Source organism: Chelmon rostratus, chromosome 20 (assembly GCF_017976325.1).
Source record: "Chelmon rostratus isolate fCheRos1 chromosome 20, fCheRos1.pri, whole genome shotgun sequence".
Lineage (NCBI taxonomy): Eukaryota > Metazoa > Chordata > Actinopteri > Chaetodontiformes > Chaetodontidae > Chelmon > Chelmon rostratus.
In genome coordinates this window covers 8,819,151-8,831,652 of record NC_055677.1, presented here as the reverse complement: position 1 = coordinate 8,831,652, position 12,502 = coordinate 8,819,151, and positions in this window count along the sequence as shown.

Genomic DNA, 12,502 nt, shown 5'->3' with positions numbered 1-12,502 from the left:
GCCGTGTGGAGGTTAAACAGGTTGACGTGGCACTGATTGTGGCCCATTCCCGTCCCAGCCATCATCCCATCGAGACGGCGAAGGCTTGATGATCGCCATGAAAAACATCACCCCCGATGCAATAATTTATGTAGGCGCCTCAGGAATAAGACACCTTTTTAAAATGTTGGGATGATAACAGAAGCTATTATCCTTCCCAGACGACTGTCACACTATAAAAGTCATGAGTGCCTATCTGTTCAATAACAAGCAATCTATGTTGGAAAATGTTTTTGTCTGGCGCTTTTTTTTGGATAAAAAAAAAAGCCTATTATTTGGCTCTGTGTGAAGAGCACACACACACTACTCAGGATTATCTTACACTGTTCCATGGATACCATAATCTTTAGCGCCAAAACAGTGAGATCTTGTCAGAATCTTCTCAAAAGAGGCCGTCTCATCACTGTCAGTCTGGTGGACAAGCTATCTAGACTTTCCTAAAGTTTCATTCTGCATGCAAATCAGAGTCTGGCTTTACTGTGTACACATGCTAACAGACTGTGGTACAAAGAAATTAGCATACAACTCTGCCACTGGCTTTCGAGATCTTAGATTAGTCTATAAATGATGTTTGGAATTATAGGAGAAAACTCCGTTTAGAAATATGCACAATGTTTGTACAAACATTAGCATATTGCCATTTCAGAGGCATGATTGCTTTATAATGGATATGAGCCTTTCATATATGCTCGCAGAATCTTCCCTTAAAAAGTCATTTGAACAAGAAATATGTCGACTACCCACTCACATGCGGAGCTCCCGCAATCGAGGCAATGAGGGGCTTCACTTAGCTGCAAGGAGCCGTTCACGCACAAAGAATATGAGGCTGTGAGTGAGAAAAGTGAACATAAGAGCCGTTTAGGGAGAATCTTTTTAAAAGCACGACTGTAATTTGACTTTTAATTTGATAAGGCAAGAAAGAGAAGTGGAGGAACTATGGTCACTGGAGTTTAGCTCAGCAATATCTTTGACTCCTGATCCCAAAAATAACCAAATATAACAAAATGTGCATCTTAAGTTATGAGGTGTGTATGATTACAGCTGCAGTTATTTTAAGGTATTAGAAAATAGATAAAGCTCAGTTTTAAAGGCCGAGTTAATGCAATGGTAGAAATAACATGCTATGAGTCTATGCAAAGTAAATTCAAAGTTAGTTTGGAGGATTTAATTCATGGCATAGAAGCTCCTGTACACAGGATTGTTTTCCTTGTCATTTGATCCCATTGCTAGCTGGGTCTCTCGCTGTTTCTTACATTCATTTTTATTTATTTTCTACACCGTTTCTTTTGGTAATGTACAAATCTACTTATTGCCAGGTGCACAGCCTTTTCTTTAAAATTAATCAGAAAAAACTCCAGACCAGTGCCCTTCATGCATATTACAACAATGAAAAACTGTTTTTTATAGCTCAGTAGCTTGTGCTTGTTAATCTTTCTATACATTTGGTTTGGCACACTGAGAGCTACTCCCCAACAGACTTAATCTCCTGGGCTGAATGTGCAAGAACATTTAGTCAATAAACTTGATTCTGAATCCTGGAATTCAGTCAAAATGAGAGGAAGCAACAATTTCTAACAGCCATATTACTGCATGTATTAAATAATGGTTTCCATATAGCTTGCCCCAGGCTTTATGGACTAAGCTGTGCATTGCAATAAATCTGAAATGGAGACAACATTCAGTTTTGCACAGTAGATAACTGGCTGATCAGGCAGCTGGACGTAGGTAGATCCTCCTACATGCATGTACATACCGCAATGCATCTCTCTCCATGATGGGAAATAATGTCTATACTTACGAGATTGAAGCAATCTGATACTGAAGCATGGGTCTGTGTATAATCCAGTGGGAGCCACTGATTGCACTATTAAACCGCAAATCTGCTGCTCACAGACGCATTATGGTCGGTATCAGTTCTGCAGGTGACCATACACGCCACCGTACTTCATTAAAACCATCCAGAGAGAGAGACAGTCATCTCCGGGATGACTTCTTCCCAGAGGAGGTATTTGTTTGTCTATATTTCTCCTCGCCGTCTGCAGAGAATATCAGAATATACCGCTATCAATCAGACTGTTTGAACAAACCGGTCAGCTAGCAGGGAGTTTGTGTTCAGAATGGCAACAATAATGGTACGCGCCACCCCACACACAAGTTCAGCATCACTTGAAAATTGCTTAGCATGCAGCAGCCGATTCCGGCACAGAGAGGGATATGCTTCTGTACGAGGAGAGAGGAGGAGAGAGTGTACAGGCAGTCCTCCCCAGTGTCTGGCTGAAGGCCTCCCTGGTGGATTATGTTACCCAACAATGGCAGTGGCCTTTCACAGTCGGAGCATGCTCTAATAGCTGGAAGGCACACAAACATGCCTCTCTTCCCCTTCCCCTCGCTCTCCCACCAGAATCGACATTGTCCCCTGGCGAATGCAGGTCTACAGTATGTCTTTATATTTACAAATGAGTGCCCCAGTTTCTGGTGAAAGGCGAATGAAAAAAAGCAGGCTATCACACCAAAGCGCATCAGCCGCGGCGCGAATGGCGTCGCACGTGGAGCGGGACCCGGTGCGGCTGCAAGTTTGTGAAAACGAAAAAAAAGGCGAGACGGCTGCGGCCGTTAGCGTCTCCTCGCTCGTAAAAAATGGACGAGATGGAAGGCTTGACACAACTGTGGAGAGATAATAGCGTGGTAAGGTGTAGAGTGCGTAGAGAAACACACACTATCAACAGAGAGAGAAAGCCTGAGGCGTAGACTGTAGTAAGTCCTGCAGGCATGAGCAGGCATGAAGGGAAGCTGTAGCGGTAAACAACGGTCTCCATCAGACATTCAACAACTGTGACTTAAAAGCTGCTGCACACACAGAAAGCCCTCAGCGGAATACTGTATGTACAGCAGAGCGGCTTTCAGCTGCAGCACAATATCACCTCCAAATGATTTGTCAATCAAGTAAAATCTGTAGGATGGGGAGATGCACAGCTGACATTTAAGGGTGTTAAAAACCAGACAAGTTATTAAGAACAAATCCTGCGGAGCAGAGAATGATTTTTTTTTTTCGGCCTTAAACTCCTCAAAGGGCAAATAATCTCAGAGGAGTGGGATTAGTAAATTCACAGAGTCTATGCTCATTGAGTGTGAGCAACAATCCGCCCGGGTACAGCGAGGCCTGTTCCGGTGGCTAACACACTCCTCATGAGGACCTGTAGTCTTCGGTGAATGCAGGCTTCATAAAAGAAGTTCAGCCCTCTCTCTAAACCTCGCTGTTTGGAGTGAAAAAAAAACACACGCTTCACCGCCAGTCCCCCCCCCACCTCCCCAAGAGGTGGCACACGGCTTGCTCTTCTCGCTTTTTTTGAAGGAGAAAAAAAAAATTAAAAAGGCCTGCTGACGGCTACCATACGGCCGATCTCGGCGGCTAAGTGCGCGAGCTAAGATTACAGGGCAGGAGTGCTTGAAGAGTCCCCTCAAGCCAAGCCAGAGAGAGAGAGAGAGAGAGAGAGAGAGACCTCGGGAACAGGAGATGTCCTGTTCTCATAAGTGAGCCACTGAAGACTTAGTGGGACCGGACGGGGCTCCAGCTCACTAGAACAGTGCAGTGTAATTAAAATTCAACAAAGAAAAGAACACAGCCTGGAACTACAGCCCGTCAGAGAATACTGCTCCCGCTGACTCATCACTGCTGTCATCCACAACCATCATTACGACACGATTGTGACTTCTGGCCTTCGCTAAAAAAACCTGAGGGGGACAAGTTATGAGTAACAGCTCTGTCATCGCTGTGCATTGCAAAATCTTCTCCGCCGTCATCATCCCTTATTTTTATTGGAAACCCCCGGGGTGTTAGAAAGCAATATTTGTGCCACTAGTAGCCGTAGCCTCCCTCTGCCCTTCGGGCTGCTCGAATCTGATGGCGCTTTTATAATTTCATTTTAATTTCAGGGTTCCGCGGCTTCAAAGACGAGCTCAAAACAGAGCAAATGCGCAAACAAATTTGGACCGTCTGCGATGACAAATTTACATTCGGACAGCCTTATCTGAATAATTGTGCGGCAAAAGCGCAACTTGCTGGGTTTGGAAGAAGTGTGAAAAATATACAGAGATTTATAAATATTCAACAGCCCTTATCTCCCCTCGAAAGCATCCTTCATATTCCACAGGCTGCCTGTGGAAAGCCAGCGGCCGAGGCTGTTTACAGGTATTTTGTAGCAAAGCAGATCTCATCGCATTTTAACTAAAGTGACGCTGCTTAGTTCAGCAACATACGAGAGAGGCAGGAGTAGGATAAGCCCTCCGCTAACTGACGTGGGAATAAAAAATAAAAGAAGAAGCAGTCACATGATAACCTCAAGGCAGAGGGTTCTTATATTCTCATCATCAGTGAGGTGGTTGATGTGTGGAAATGACACGGGAGGAAGCTGCAACAGCTGATAAGACAAAAAAAAAAGGGTTGAGAGTTCAACACAAAGTCCATCATTACCCGACAGGCAAAGAGGGAAAGCTGCTAATGACCACTCCGACACTCCAGCTCCACGGCCGTATGAAGCCACTGCAGTCAGTCATATGGGCAAGATGCAGAGGGTCTCTGATGTGTGTGTGTGTGTGTGTGCAGACGCTGGGGCCTTGTGTTTAACGAGGAAAGCGTGCACGCTTATGGTTTAAGGAAGTCACACAGGCACAGAGGGAAGATCAACAGATTGAGGGACCGCTCGCTGCTTCTTTGAGATAAGAGAATGCGAAAAAATGCCTGCCTTGCAGTGCCGTTCACTTGGAATCGGCAGGAAGGAGAAGATGAAGGGAACCGGGAGGGAAATCATTAAATGTGCTCCGTATTCTGTAGCACATTACCTCAAATCTGGCGGATCAATCAGTTCGGTCAATATTTTCATTCCTGTTTAATTTAAGTGCTTAATTCATTTTCAGTAGCTTACTAATGGCTTCTTTATACATGGCTGACCTCGTAGCCTTGATCCCTTCCTATCGTCCTTGAGTCTTGCTGTACCTCAGCTACAGTGTGAATAACAATTGCATTTTTTTCCCAGTTGGCTCAGTGCCCCTTCACACACACACACACACACACACACACACACACACACACACACACCAATAATTACAGAGTCTATTCTAATAGCATATAATTTTCATCTACACCAGAAGCCATTAACACAGCAGACAAGTGATCCATTCACATTGCAGCTGGAGTTACAGATGTAATGTTGCTTGTTCATGCCGGCTACTACTTGTGGCACTGTCTAAAAGACTGGACTCACACATTCAATCTGGAGCTGTGCAGACCACATGCAACACTGAGCCCATTTCCAAGGAGACTGAACCAAAGAGCCTGAAAGAACCCATAGAGCAGACTGACAGGGCTAAAGGAGCGAGGCATGGTGCCTCAGTGTCCATCAGTGGAGTGTGTGCAGCCTGCGAGGCTTCAGCGCCTATAACAGAAGCAAGATGTGGTCAGATTAACACCTCGAAGCCAAAGGGTGACATGATGGCACATGTTCTGCTGGCCATTACTGCATCCTGGTCCCACAAGTGACAGCAGTCTGCTCAGATTTCTCTTCGCTTGCAGTGTCAATAAAAAACAAGCCACGTTAATCCTGCAAAAGCAGCAAAATTCTGCATCTCGACATGCCAAAGACGCAGCTGCAGACGCGGTTGCTCCGTCAAGGCGCACAGATAGGGTGATTGGATATTTTACCCTTGCCTCATTATCACTTACGGCAAGTGGCAGCGACGGCTGTCAGCGTGCCACGGGAGGGAAATGCAGTCTGACAACTTTGCCAAAACGAATTACCTAATTCCTCCAAGTGTCCGGCTTTATGAGAAAGTTGGGAAAACGCGTTCAATCACTGCAGTCATGCAAAAGCCGTCAACGTGACGCTCAGGACGGCGCATTCAGGGGAAAAAAAAGTGGCCGACGAAACATGTTTGGATAAAAGAGACGCGTCTGTTGTGAGTGATGACAAATGCAAACACATTCTCACTGCAGGATGAATGAAAGGAGGAAACAGTTTGCGCATTTGGCCCCCCTACCTTGTCAGCGCGGTAGAGTGGATGTCCGAGAACCGCCTCGACAGTAATCCTCTGATTATCGCTGAAATCGCGTCTTTGCCTTGCCAAGGTACCAAGTCGGGACTGATCATACAGGACGTCACTTGGATGGTTAGGTCCCACACACTGTAGTATCTTCCTGTATCGCTCCGTCTGCGGGCTGCAGAGGCATCACTGGACGTATGAAACAGCGCTTCACATGAGCGGAGAGAGGAAAAGTCCGACATGGAGTCTGGATTCGTCCGCGGCGCGCTCAGCCAAGTGCGACACTTTGCGCAATTCTGCGACACGTTTTCTGAGAGATGGTCTGCAGCTGTGAAACCTGGAATGAATATTACGGTGGTGCTAATAATCCCGAGCACTGCTGTTGTCCTGGCTGATAAATCATAAAGAGAAAAAGAGGCGAAATCCTGTGATGGGAGGACCCCCGGGTGCATTTTAATGATCAATAATTAACTGCATGAAGAAGATGAGGCTAAAGGCTACAGGCTAATATTTAATGCATGTGTCATTACTCAGCTCCTGGTCAAAACAATGAAAATATCACCACAAGGCTGACCGACACCAATGTGTTTCTATCGAATGAAAACAGAGTGTACATATAACGCTTTATATACTGTATACAGTATATACAACAGCAGTTTTCCAGAGATTATAACCGTCTCCATGACAACTGAGGGAGAAACCCCTGGAAAAAGCTGATAAATTGACTTAGAGTTCTAATAGTACAAGTAAAATTTTAAAGATGTTTCTAAGCATTTACAGCTTATTATTAATTTCTTTTAAGCCAACACGAGGAGACATTAAAGTGCTCATAAATTAGAAACATGATCATCTACAATACATGACCTGATCTCACATCATCTGCAGAGGAATAAAGTGATTGAAGCTTAAAAGCTCCAGCTACTAAAGGAGCGACAGTTTCGTCAACTGCTGTTTCCAAGGTTTTTTTTATGTCATCAGTTTAAAAATGCATCTTTTTTCCCAGCAGCTTATTACATACTATTAAGCGTTTAATTTAATTCTCTTCTGACATCTTCATTTGTCTACAGATGAGGATAAACGTTCAAATTTAATCATCATGTCTTGAATTCATAATCAAAACGGGCTGCGAAATAATCCACATGATGGAATGCTGGGACTTGACTTGTGGACTGCAGAGTACAATTTTTGTACTCAGCGGAGCACGCGAAAACAGACGGTTGTGCAACACAGTGCACACAGGCACATCACACAGACTCCTCACATCACTCTCTGTCTCTGTCTGGCAGTGATACTGATGAATGACTGGAGGCTACTCTGCTGGGAGAGAGCGAGAACGAGCCGGGCCTCAGCTCTGTGCCTGCCAGGCAGCCTAGATCTAATAACAAGGTTGCATACTTCAACTGAGGCTGTTGGCTCCTGGTGTGGGTTAGTCCAGAGTTTAAACAAATCAGCCGTGCGTTTAGAATAGTGTTCACGGCTCTGATTTAGAAGAACATGTCTGCTCTGAGACATCATCGGGGGATTTACTGTCGCCTGAAGCCTTTTCATCAACCAGCAATCAGCGATTTATTGGTGGCGGTCAGTCAATAAAGGCAATCCCTGAAAGCGTCAGTGAAATCAATATCCACCCACCCACCCACCCCCCGTGACACAACATACAGGCCGGAGAGGAGGAGGGAAAAAATAAGGAGGTGGTCACACTTTCACTGTATGCAAATAATGAACCGTGTTGCCAGCAGAGCTTTATGAATGAACTAGCCACTGTGCTAATTTTGACTAAATCAACAGGTTTTCTCCCTTCAACTTTAATGTAATGGCTTCATCCCAGCTGATCCCAGTGTAATGACTGGACTGTCACCCATTAAGGTTGACTGCATTCAATCTTTGTGAGCCGTCATTAGCGCTGCTCTCCATAAGTTCAAACAGGCCGTGTGTGTTCCAGCCTCTTTAAGACAAGTTGCATTTGAATTCAAGGTTGTTTGTTGCGCGCGGCGCAGCGAGTCCCTCAGGAGGCGTGTGTGATCTTGTTTGCGTCACAGCATCTTGCGAGTGCAGTGCACCCATGATGCAAGGCTGCACATCAAAGTGCGTTTAATAGCTTGGCCCTCTCGAAAACAGGCTCGAGGCTGAGAGACAGAAAAATACACAGATGACACACTCGTTGAAACGAAGCAGAATCCTGCGAACCCGTGATGCCTGACAGCTCAATTCTGCAAGATTGAGATATTTAATTAAAATGGAACTGTGTTGGAGCACATTTTACATTTCAGATGAAATGTGAGTGTCAGACTGCTTGAATATCCCTTCTGTGGCTGAATCCAGTCCATGTTTTAGCTCTCTCTCTGGCTCAACATGCAACAGCCAGCTATTTATCAATAATTCATACTAAAGGAGGTAGTTGCAAACATATGAAAGATGACACAGAGAGCCCAAAGTAACTGTCAGATTACGTTGTTGTCACAATTGTTATTAAATCACATTTTGGCAGAGCCTCAAACTGCTCAACTCTCTTTAAAGAACTCCAAGAAGAAGCCACTATACTGCATTTCTTGTTTGCTGTATGTGCATTTCTACGAGTCAATGCACACATTTTGCTGTGTGGTTTATGTGTATTGCCTCTATCAACAGAGTAAACATGTGGTTTCTAATTACGCTGCAATTTATTTGATTAATCAGATTTATAATGCTGGCAGATGAAGCACAAGCCCTATTAATGTGAATTATTAATCATTCTGCATCATTATAAATTCTGCTGTTGCTGCCGTAGCAATGACAGCATGGTGAAAGTGACAAGCCTAATGAGGATATGTTTAAATATTTTACCAAAACATCTAATAGCACTTTTTTTTTGCTTGTGGAGATGAGTGTTGCATGTACAATTACAAAAGGAGCCCGAGCTGAATAACATCTCGTGTTTTCATCTGTGGCGGCATACTGATGGCAGCAGTGGTATGCAGCAGGTGTCGCCCACAGCTTCAGCCTCACCTTTTCCCATCTCTTCGTCTGCTGCCACTCACCCTGCTTCTGCTGCTTCTCTCAGAACAATTTCAGACCTGAGAGATTAGCAGATCTCGGCTGCGAGGCGTGGCTGGATGAAATCAGTTTCGCTGGATGGGAGAGCGTAAGCACGCTCCCACCCAGCATTTTCGATCGATGCTCATGAAACGGCCCAGAGGGACGTCTGCAAACCTTTGATGTTCCCTTGAAGACTCTATTGCTTTTCGACTTGATTTAATTCAGGCCTCTTTGTCTTGCAGCAAATTAATTCCAGCCTGAAAACTGACATGTAAACACCAGTATCTAATTTCAATCTTGCAGTATGTGTGCAGATTTTAACATGAAGAGCAGATGGTGTGAGCATGCCAGTCTTAAGAACATGTTGCATTTTCTAATTGCTCAATTAATGTTACACATCTTTTAGCCTGAGAAAACCTTTACTCATCACATGTACTCATGCACACATCTGAACCTTCTTAACCACCATATTCACATGAAAGAGCCAAATTAATGAGCAGAGCTGTATGTCTGGATTATAGAACATATATGTTGTTTACTGTATACTTCGGATTCTTCTGCAGCCATCCAAACACTAAGAATAGAAATGGCATTGAAGCTGAATAATTCAGACGAAGGGGGTGGAATACACAATGAGTTTTTCCATGAGGGCCGAAAAAAAAAGGGTTTAGAAATAGTGATATCACAACAAAATTTTGTCCTTACTGAAGAGTTTGTGTGCTTGTATGTGGACACATGCATTTGGTAAGTGTGTGTGTGTGTGTGTTTGTAGCCTGGTCTTAAAAGGGCCAAGGGACACTTTACACAAGACTGAGCTAATCACATCACAGTCCTCCATGGATCGAGTTCATTCAAACGCACTTAGCGGATTCATTGCTGAACAACTGGCGAGTGATGAAGTCTCAAGAATTACTCACATGTAGTCATACATGAGTCCACAAGGTCCACTGTCCATTTGCCTTACAGACATTAAAGTGGAAAAGTATTTTAATGTGAACCGTGTGCACCCTGAAGGATACACTTTACAAAAGAAATTCATAGAGAATTATTAAATATTGAACAACACAAGCGTACGACAGTATAGCAGACGAGCAAGATGGAACAAGACTTGTAGATTAAGGCGTAAGTCAGAGTCCTGAAGCGGCTGCAGCTAATGTAAGGATCTGTACATGCATCAGCGCTACATGGTGCTAACATGCTCCTTGAATTTCTACATCTCAAATGATCAACGCTGTAACCGTAAGAAAAAATGTCATCACAAGGTCCCGGAGCCCAAGGCGATGTCTTCAAATGGTCTGGTCGGTCTGACCAACAGTGAATTACAGATAAACAGAAATACAAAAACATCCAGTTTTAAGTGATAAAAAACAGCAAACACCAGCAAATGTTGACACTGTTAATAACTTGAATAATAATCCATAATTACATGTGTTGTGGGTACACTTTCTGTTTATTGAAGGAATATTTTGTGGTTTTGGGAAATAGCTACTCTTATTTGCTTTCATGCCCAGAGTTGTATGCTAAATATGAAGTTACAGCCAGGATTAGCCGGTTAGCAAAAACCAGTAGCAGCGGGGGAACAACCAGCCAGGGTCTCTCTGGATATGTGCTGGACTATCACAAAGAATACATAATGTGTTAATTAATGAGCTTTAGAGGCAGCGGTAGGCAGAACACCTTACTTTTGGAGAGAACTAGGCTAGCTAGCTGTTGCCAGTCGCTAAGCTAATCCAAGCTAACAATTCATATCAAACAAGAAAGCAAAACACAGATTTCACAAACACTCTGTCACTACACTTTGCTAACATTACGATTGTTTAGCGTCGAGACAGCCAAGGTAGCATTTAGCACATGAGCACATAGAAGCAGCGCAAATTGAAGCGTTGACCCTTCATTCGAGGGGAAGACTTGGGGACGGTCTCTCAACGTGCAACCTTGACCAAACATGCTTTATTCATTCCGGCAGGCTTTCACAGCGCCAGAGCCTCGAGTTTCTGCGAGAGGACTCCCGCCCCCGGGAAAGAGCCGTTTATATTGTGCTGTTACCTTCTGCCACCGTGTTGTCATTCTGTAGCTGCCATGTCCTTTTGGTAGAGACAGGCAGGAGCAATACCTGCATGAACTGCTCCCTGACAGGTAGAAGGTGCTGAGAGAACCAAACAGTGACTACATTATCTTTGCTCCACTGCACTGCTTTCTCCTCACTCATCTTGTTCTTTGCCCTCTCTCTCTCTCTCTTTTATCTGACTTTCCTTTTTCTCTGGACCCCTAATTTACTACGCCCCCACTGAAGTGACAGGTGTCAGAAGGGCTCCTCTCACACTGACTAAAGACTGTCACCTTGAAAAGGAGTCAGCCCATGTCACATTCATCATGACATATCTCTGCTCTCCACAGCAAAAACGTCATTACAATTTTGCTGCAAGTGCACCTCCTAAACTGTGTAGGCTTCAAATTGGAGGGGAAATAGATTGTAAATTTTGTCACAGCTTCAAGTTTATAATAAAGTAATGAAGTAATTCGCTTACAAAAGGCTGTAAAACTGTTCTAGCTGCCAGCCAGTGTCAATTACTTTCAATCAAGCGTAATAAATTCAGGAAACCTTAATTTTTAAAATTCTAATTAAAGTCACCTTCACAGACAGTCGCTTCAATAGAGCGTAATACACTGCAGCTGCATGGTATAAAAAGGCATTAACTCTCCATCTTTCCCCTGGAAACACTGGTTCAGTCTTATTTTCACCATTATTGTTATTGCTCTTCACGGCAAGAAGATGCAACAAATGCAGCCATATTCTGCCTGATGTCACAATGGACGCCGGGAAATGTGATGAATGCAGTAGAGTTAAACGTGGCGTGGCTCTTATGGCACGTGATTACACAATAAATCGATGATGCAATAGAAGGAGACCTGAGAATGGAGTTTTCCTAATGGCGGTTTCAGGATAAAAAAGACCTTTGTGAGAAACACAGCCATGCAAAGCTACCCTGGAATCGAGCAATTCCACATTTGAGGCTCTCTAACAATGCCACTAAACCACCATGTATTGTGCTGCTGGGAGTTTATAGCTCCGACACTACTGGATTCAGAGATGAAAGAGTGGGGGTGGCGGGTGGGGGTATGAAAGTAAATCATGGAGGATGGAATAGAAAGAGAGCTGAATGAGAGACAAGCCGCTGCAGGCAGACATGTGCTGCTAAATGTTAGTTTGCTGAAGGAAAGCTTTGTGGCTGGGATGTCAGGGAGGGATCATTACTCTATATCCACCACCAGCAGGAACCACAGTTACAGTATGTGTACCATAATGAGATACATCTTCTTATAATAGTATAATTAATCATTTCACAGCACACAGGGGCCAAGCTCCTGCAAGGCACAGTCTTATTCTCTTTACATCAGTCCATCTGCAGGA